Source organism: Amborella trichopoda, chromosome 5, assembly GCF_054954075.1.
Source record: "Amborella trichopoda isolate Santa Cruz 75 chromosome 5, AtrichopodaSantaCruz75HAP2 v2.0, whole genome shotgun sequence".
NCBI lineage: Eukaryota > Viridiplantae > Streptophyta > Magnoliopsida > Amborellales > Amborellaceae > Amborella > Amborella trichopoda.
Window position 1 is genome coordinate 7086068 of NC_142340.1, and position 7592 is coordinate 7093659.

Genomic DNA, 7592 nt, shown 5'->3' on the forward strand with positions numbered 1-7592 from the left:
GTTTTAATTTTATGTAAACATACTGGGGAGGGGATGTTGGCTTTGATGCAATGTTTGATTTGGATGAATATTTGATTTTTTGGATTTCTTTTGTTATGTGTTGAATTATTTCATCAGTAATATCTTTTTTATTGTATCATTGCTAAACATGACAAGTACAGGAACTAACTATTTTGATTGTATTGGTTTTGGAGTTATACAAGTTTCGAGATCTGTGTTGTAGCCGTAGGGATTTATTTCTTGTGGTTTTGGTAAGCAATAAAATACGCAGTTTAATTATTATTCACCCAAAGAAGTAAAAAAGAAAAAAAAATCTAAATTTAATTTGGTTTGTTTTTTAAGTGTTGTTATGATGTGGATATATATCTTTGGTTCGTGCAACGATGCAAAATGGCTCGTGATAGTCATGTAAGAATAATCATCCATGCTTGGACCTACCTTTACCTTGCATCTTTGTTTTATTCTTTTTTTATTTGTGTTTCAAAGCATTTTCTAATTATGTCCTTCGATGGTTTTTGTGCTAGTGTTATCTATGAATGGAATAATGTATTCGCTAGAGGTTTGGAAAATGTGATGGTAGCGGTCTTTTGAAATTCAGCTGCATATCTAGTCTTTTGTATCCCTGACATCTGGTCTTTATTTGCTTCTTGCATGATCATGTCCTAGTTATATTCTTATGCATTGCAGTATTTGCCCATCCATTTGTATGCATCAGTTGCTCTCTTGATGCATGCTCTTCTTGGGGTGGGAAGTTATTATGCTTTCTCATGATCCATTTGAATGGGGGTTGTTTTAATTTTGTGTGAACACTCTGGGAAGCGAAAGTTGCTAGCTTGATACAATGTTTGATTTGGATGAATATTTGAATTTCTAGATTTCTTATGTTCTGTGTTCATTATTTCATCAGTAATATCATTTTTATTGTATCATTACTAAATCTGACGAGTACAGGAACTAGCTATTTTGATTGGATTGGTTATGGAGTTAAGCAAGTTTCAAGATCTGGCTATTTTGATTGGATTTCTTGTAGTTTTGGTAAGCTGTGGAATTCGCAATTTAATTATTATTCACCCAAAGCAGTAAAAACAAAAATCTAAATTTAATTTTGTTGTTTGTTTTTTAAGTAAAAACAAAAATCTAAATTTAATTTTGTTGTTTGTTTTTTAAGTCGTGTTATGATGTAGATATACATATTTGGTTCGTGCAATAGTGTAGAATGGTTCATGCAATGATGCATCCATGCTTAGTGTTACCTACCTTGCCTCTTTGTTTTATGCTTTTATTATTTGTATTTTTGCAGTTATGTCCTTCAATGGTTTTTGTATCAATGTTATTTGTGAATGGAGTAATGTATCCGCTAGAGGTTTGGAAGATGTGATTGTAGCAGTCTTTTGAAGTTCAGTTGCATATCAGTCTTTTGTATTCCTGACATTTGGTCTTTATTTGCTTCTTTCCTGATCTTGTCCTAGTTACACTCTTTAAGGCAGTATCTTCCCATCCATTTGTTCACAGTCGTTGCTCCATCTAGATGCGTGCTTTTTTTGGGTTGGGAGGTTATTATGCTTTCTCTGGATCTATTTGAAAGGGGGTTGTTTTAATTTTATGTGTACACATTGGGAAGGGGAAGTTGTTGGCTTGTTGCAATGTTTGATCTGAATTTCTGGATTTCTTTTGTTTTATGTTGAATTATTTCATTAATAATATCTTTTTTATTGTATCATTGCTAAACATGACGAGTACATGAACTAGCTATTTTGATTGGAATTTTGATTGGATTGGTTTTGGGGTTATGGTAGTTCCGAGATCTGTGTTGTGGCCATAGGGATTTATTACTTGCGGTTTTGGTAGGCAGTTTAATTATTCACCTAAAGAAGTAAAAAATAAAAATCGAAATTTAATTTGGTTGTTTGTTTTTTGGGTGGTGTTAAGATATAGATATATGTCTTTGGTTCAGGCAATAATGCAGAAGGGCTCGTGATAGTCGTGTAAAAACAATCATCCATGCTTAATGTTACCTACCTTGCCTCTTTGTTTTATGCTTTTGTTATTTGTGTTTCAAAACATTTTGTAGTTATGTCCTTCAATGGTTTTTATGCGAGTATTATCTGTGAATGGAGTAATGTATCCGCTAGAGGTTTGGAAGACGTAATTGTAGCAGTCTTTTGAAGTTCAGTTGCATATCCAGTCTTTTGTATCTCTGACATCCAGCCTTTATTTGCTTCTTGTCTGATCTTATCGTAATTACAGTCTTATGCATGGCAGTATCTACCCATCCATTTGTTCATATCAGTTGCTCCATCTTGATGCATGATCTTCTTGAGGTGAGAGGTTATTCTGCTTTCTCAAGATCCATTTGAACGGGAGTTGTTTTAATTTTATGTGAACACACTGGGGAGGGGAAATTGCTAGCTTGATGCAATGTTTAATTTGGTTGAATATCTGAATTTCCGGATTTCTTCTGATCTGTGTTGAATTAATTTATCAGTAATATCATTTTTATTGTATCATTGTTAAACATGACGAGTACAAGAACTAGCTATTTTGATTGCATTGGTTCTGGAGTTATGCAAGTTCCGAGATCTGTGCTGTGGCCATAGGGATTTATATCTTTTGGTTTTGGTAGGCAATAGAATTTGTAGTTTAATTACTATTCACCAAAAAAAATAAAAAATAAATAAAAATCTAAATTTAATTTGGTTGTTTGTTTTTTAAGTGGTGTAATGATGTGGATATTTATCTTTGGTTCGTACAATGATGCAAAATGGCTCGTGATAGTCGTGTAAGAACAATCATCTTTGCTTAGTGTTACCTACCTTGCCTCTTTGTTTTATGTTTTTGTTATTTGTTTTGCAAAGCATTTTGTAGTTACGTACTTCGATGGTTTTTGTGCGAGTATTATATGTAAATGGAGTAATGTATCCGCTAGAGTTTTGGAAGATGTGATTGTTACAGTCTTTTGAAGTTCATATGCATATCCAGTCTTTTGTATCTCTGACATCTGGTCTTTATTTGCTTCTTGTCTGATCTTGTCCTAGTTACACTCTTATGCATGGCAGTATCTACTCATCCATTTGTTCGTATCAGTTGCTCCATCTTGATGCATGATTTTCTTGGGGTGGGAGGTTATTCTGCTTTTTCAATATCCATTTGAACAGGAATTGTTTTAATTTTATGTGAACACACTGGGGAGAGGAAGTTGCTGGCTTGATGCAATGTTTGATTTGGATGTATATCTAATCTTAATCCAACAATTTTTAATCTTCGTGTGAAGACATTATGTTCAATAGTTATTCCATCTCAAGAAAATGCAGGTGTTGGTGGTATATTCCAAATTTACTTTATTATAGGATTTCAGTGTCATGCACATATATGGCTCTCTATGTATATTTCCTTGTCATATTGGAAGTTCGTATTTTTGCTTATTGAACTTTATATATTTGGTGGCGAGGTAATGTTATTGCACAAGAATTGCTGCATCTGCTGTGTGCATATTACAAGTGATTCTTTTTATAAAATCTGTGAATGAAATTGATCGATATTATATTTGGACATGAATTCATGGATTAGAATAATGGAGAGATATGATATATTTTGTCTTCTGACTCTTACTTCAGCACTTCAAAAATTTAAATTTGGGCCCTTGTGTAACTCGAGGCATAAAAGTAAAGGGACTCTATGTCATATGGTATTCACTTTTTGTTCCAAGGAGTCACTTTTTTGGATATGAAATCTACAGTTGAACTTTGTACCCAATCGATGATACATTCCCAGTTAATGGTTAATAATGTGAACTTTGCATTATTCCCAGTTTAATGGTTAATAATGTGAGCTTTGTATCAAAAGATTTGTTCTATTATTATAATGTATAATTTTATCAAAAGCAAATGGCCTTATTGTATATATTTTGTAAATTCTAGTTGCAATTTGCGCATATCTGGTTTATGTAGGAATGGCGAATGTTTTTTCTTGGTAAAATCGTTGTTCTATATTTATTAAATCTTGATAAAATCAATGTTGTATATTTTATAAAGATTTAAAAGGAGACACGATTTATTTAGTAGGATGAATATCCAATATACGCGAATAGCTCTGGGTGCGGAAGATTGTGTGAGGGTTGGGATTGGAGTGTGATGCCGTGAAGTAATTAATTTAGGGAGTCATTTCCCTAAGGTTGCAACCTTAAACAATCCAATTAAGGCGTACATCCAGATTTGATCATGTAATTTTAGTGTAAAAAATTATTATGATTATCTGAATATCTATTTTTATATTTAATTAAATTTGCGTACCCCCAGATTTGATCATGTAATTTTAGTGTAAAAAATTATTACGATTATTTGTCCCAATAAGCTAACATTTAAATGAATTACGTGATACATTGGGCCTAGTTATGGAGAATGTCTAGGTGCCACTGTGGAAGAAGATGCAAGATGCTATCTAGTGACTAACGTTGATAATGCTACTAAAAGAGGTGAGTACAATGTTCTAGCGACTATGGTTGGATCAAATATGAAATAGAACGGAAGTCTAAAGAACCATACAAATATTCATCATTAAATATAGCTACAAAAATATAGAAACAAAGAGTCTCAAATCGGCTAGCAATCATCATGTATATAATAAAAAGTACTACCAAGGAATACCAACTAAGCCGTCTGATTACATCTAAAAGTGAAAAAGTGGAATTGACGTGTGCATTTTATTTGCAAGCTCAAGAACAAGAAATAAGAAACATACAAGAGTAATCAGTGATAGGATCACATGGGTCTAAATCTAAACATCCACTATATACTATTCCATGCATGCCAACAACTAACAAAGATCAGCGTTGTCCTATAAAAACCCACAATTAACCCATATGTTTCCTTCCAAAGAAGGACTTTCTTATATCAATCAAGCTATGAATCCACACTACACTCTCATTAATGAGCACATGCTAATGAAAATGAACCGTTAGCATGTAGCAACAGATACCAAATTGCATGAAGATTTTCATTCGCCAAAAAGATACTCATCCAAAACCTCCATCAGAAGAACATGAACAACTAATATACGACCATTAAAAGTCCCATAAGCGCGAAGATATTCGATCCCATCGTTCGTGAGGTACCAATATTAATGCATCCATGCAAATGTCTCACGAACATATTCCTTTGATTTGAAGCTCTGCATGAGCTTTATCACATGAAGATTTGGAACATCGATGTTAGGGTGCTTTTCCAGATTGTAATCTTTCTTGGCATGGAGCACCCCCTCTGTGATCGCAAACAAAATACCAGCATGAGAAACAAAGCTTTAGAAAGGAGAACCTTCTTCTTTTATATAAGAAAGAGTAGTTACAAATCATGCAGTAGAGAGAGAAGGGAGTAGAAAGAAAGGGAGGACCTTGAAAGAGGTACTTGTACACCTCGTTGCGGTTCTTCTTCGGGATCAACTGAACCAGCAGAGAAATACAAAATGAGTTAGCTTCATAAGAGTTTCAGCAAAAAAATGACTACTAAAAGTAGAGCAAAGATACAGACCATTGTTGCTATTTGCTAGAGAGAGGCTTCTTCGCCCCCACAACGAACCCCAGCAATGAGAACGAAAACCCTAAAACCAGTTGTCTTTGCCTTTGTCTTTGAACGGGGCTTCTTTGTGGGCAAACTTTCTCGACTTCTCTCTGCTGTGTAAAATTTACATACTTCCCCGATCCAACCGTCCTGAATGGATGGTTAAGATAGCCCCAATCACATTGTCATGATATTTTATTTTGGAATGAGAGGCATGAATCACCTCATGGTTTTTTTACCTAATTTTTAAAGATAATTAATCTCTGGAGATCATGAATATAAAACTAAATAAATAAATTTTAAAAATTAACTATAATAATTTCATTAAAAAAAAACTTGAACAGTTAATTTAAATTGTTTTTAGATAAACCACCTATTTGTATCCATCTTTAAGATGGATGCTTTATACTTCGGGGACCGTAAAGGTAGAAATGCGATCCTTGTCGTACGAAACAATTTTTTTTTAAAAAAGCTTTTTTTGACAATAGTTTGAGATATTTTGAGCAACAACTCCTCTCTTGAACTCATGCATGTAAAAAATATAAAAAGAATATTTCTAATCAAATAAAATAACTAATACCCTTACAAATTTTAGGGGTATTTTGATATATTATTTTATCAAAAATATTTTTTAAGTGCGCCTCTTTGAGATGATGATACGTTCTAAATTTTCATTGAGATGATGATACGTTCTAAATTTCATATTCATATAATTTGCACAAAAAATTTAAAATAAAATAGCCTTCAAGTTTTTGGGGTATTTTGGTCATTTTATTTTATCAAAAATATTTTTTAATATTTTTTTAGGTGAGCCTATTGAGATGATGGTGGGTTCTAAATTTTATATTCATATAATTTGTAGACAATAATTTAAAATAAAATAGTCTAAAGAGTGAGTGACTCACTTGATCTATAATTGGACTGATAGTTGGGAGAAGTATATATCTTCTATACAGTAGGGAAAGTATATAAACCTTTTCCTTTTGTGAAAATCTATCACTAGGAAAATGTTTATATACTTCCCCTCAAGATAGAAGATATATACTTCCCTATCCAAAGAATTTAGATCAAGTGAGCCATTAACCATTTGATCTTAGATATGTCAGATTATTTTATTTTTAATTTTTTTTACAAATTATATAAATATTAAATTTGGTAATGCTATCATCGCAATGGAGCGCACCTAGAAATAATATTGAAAATATATTTTCGATAAAATAAAATAACCAAAATACCACTAAAACCAAAATATTCCTTTTCGCATGATACTATTTAATTAACTTGTCCAAATAAATTAAGAAATTCTAGATGATTTTCACGAAAAAGGAAAATAAAAACATTACATTGATTTATTTAGAAAGCGAAAAAAATTTCCAATGAAGAATTACAAAGATGGACCTTGTAACCTTATATTATATAACTTGAACAAAATGAAATTATAATAAAATTTATCTCCTTGGAGAGCCAAGTAAAGGCATATTCTGAGTTGCATTTAGATACTATCAAAGAAGATTATCATATTTCCTAGGAGTTTTATCTGGCATATGTATATCCGAGAATATGTATCCCTCAAGCAAACGTATTTCCAAGTACCCAAACGAGAAATTAGACATGTATTTATAAAATTTGTGATCTTCTCTCTTCTTGATAGCCGTCTTATTCTCTATTATTTAAAGCTACATATCCTACGTTTTAAATGGGACTCAATATTCGATAATTTGTGCACATGGGCCTGCCATGGCAAGTTGGTGGGGCCCATGAGATGGCATAATGGGTGGCACATCCCATCTTTTGGATATTTTCATTTTATTGTGATTAAGTTATTTGGCTTGAAGCCCAAGATATTAAGTGTTTTGGAAATATTGAATTTTTGAGGTAGGTTTAAAACATAACAAGGATGTATGAAGAAACTTGTGCATGAAAAGCACAATATTATAAAATATTTATCCATTTATTTTAATTGATGGGTAATAGTTTAGAAAATAAGGGATAAAGGTTGTAACACTTTTCATATGATCTTGATAACCTATCTATGGAAAT

General features: G+C 32.3%; 1 long non-coding RNA gene across 1 annotated transcript; it reads right to left on the reverse strand.

Moving 5' to 3' along the window:
- Nucleotides 1-4584: 4584 nt before the first annotated feature.
- LOC18443557 (uncharacterized) lies at nt 4585-5768 on the reverse strand. Its single transcript, XR_966963.3, has 3 exons — nt 5523-5768; nt 5386-5434; nt 4585-5255 (listed from the first exon to the last, which is right to left on the reverse strand). It is a non-coding gene; the product is annotated as an uncharacterized LOC18443557 (long non-coding RNA).
- Nucleotides 5769-7592: the final 1824 nt, after the last annotated feature.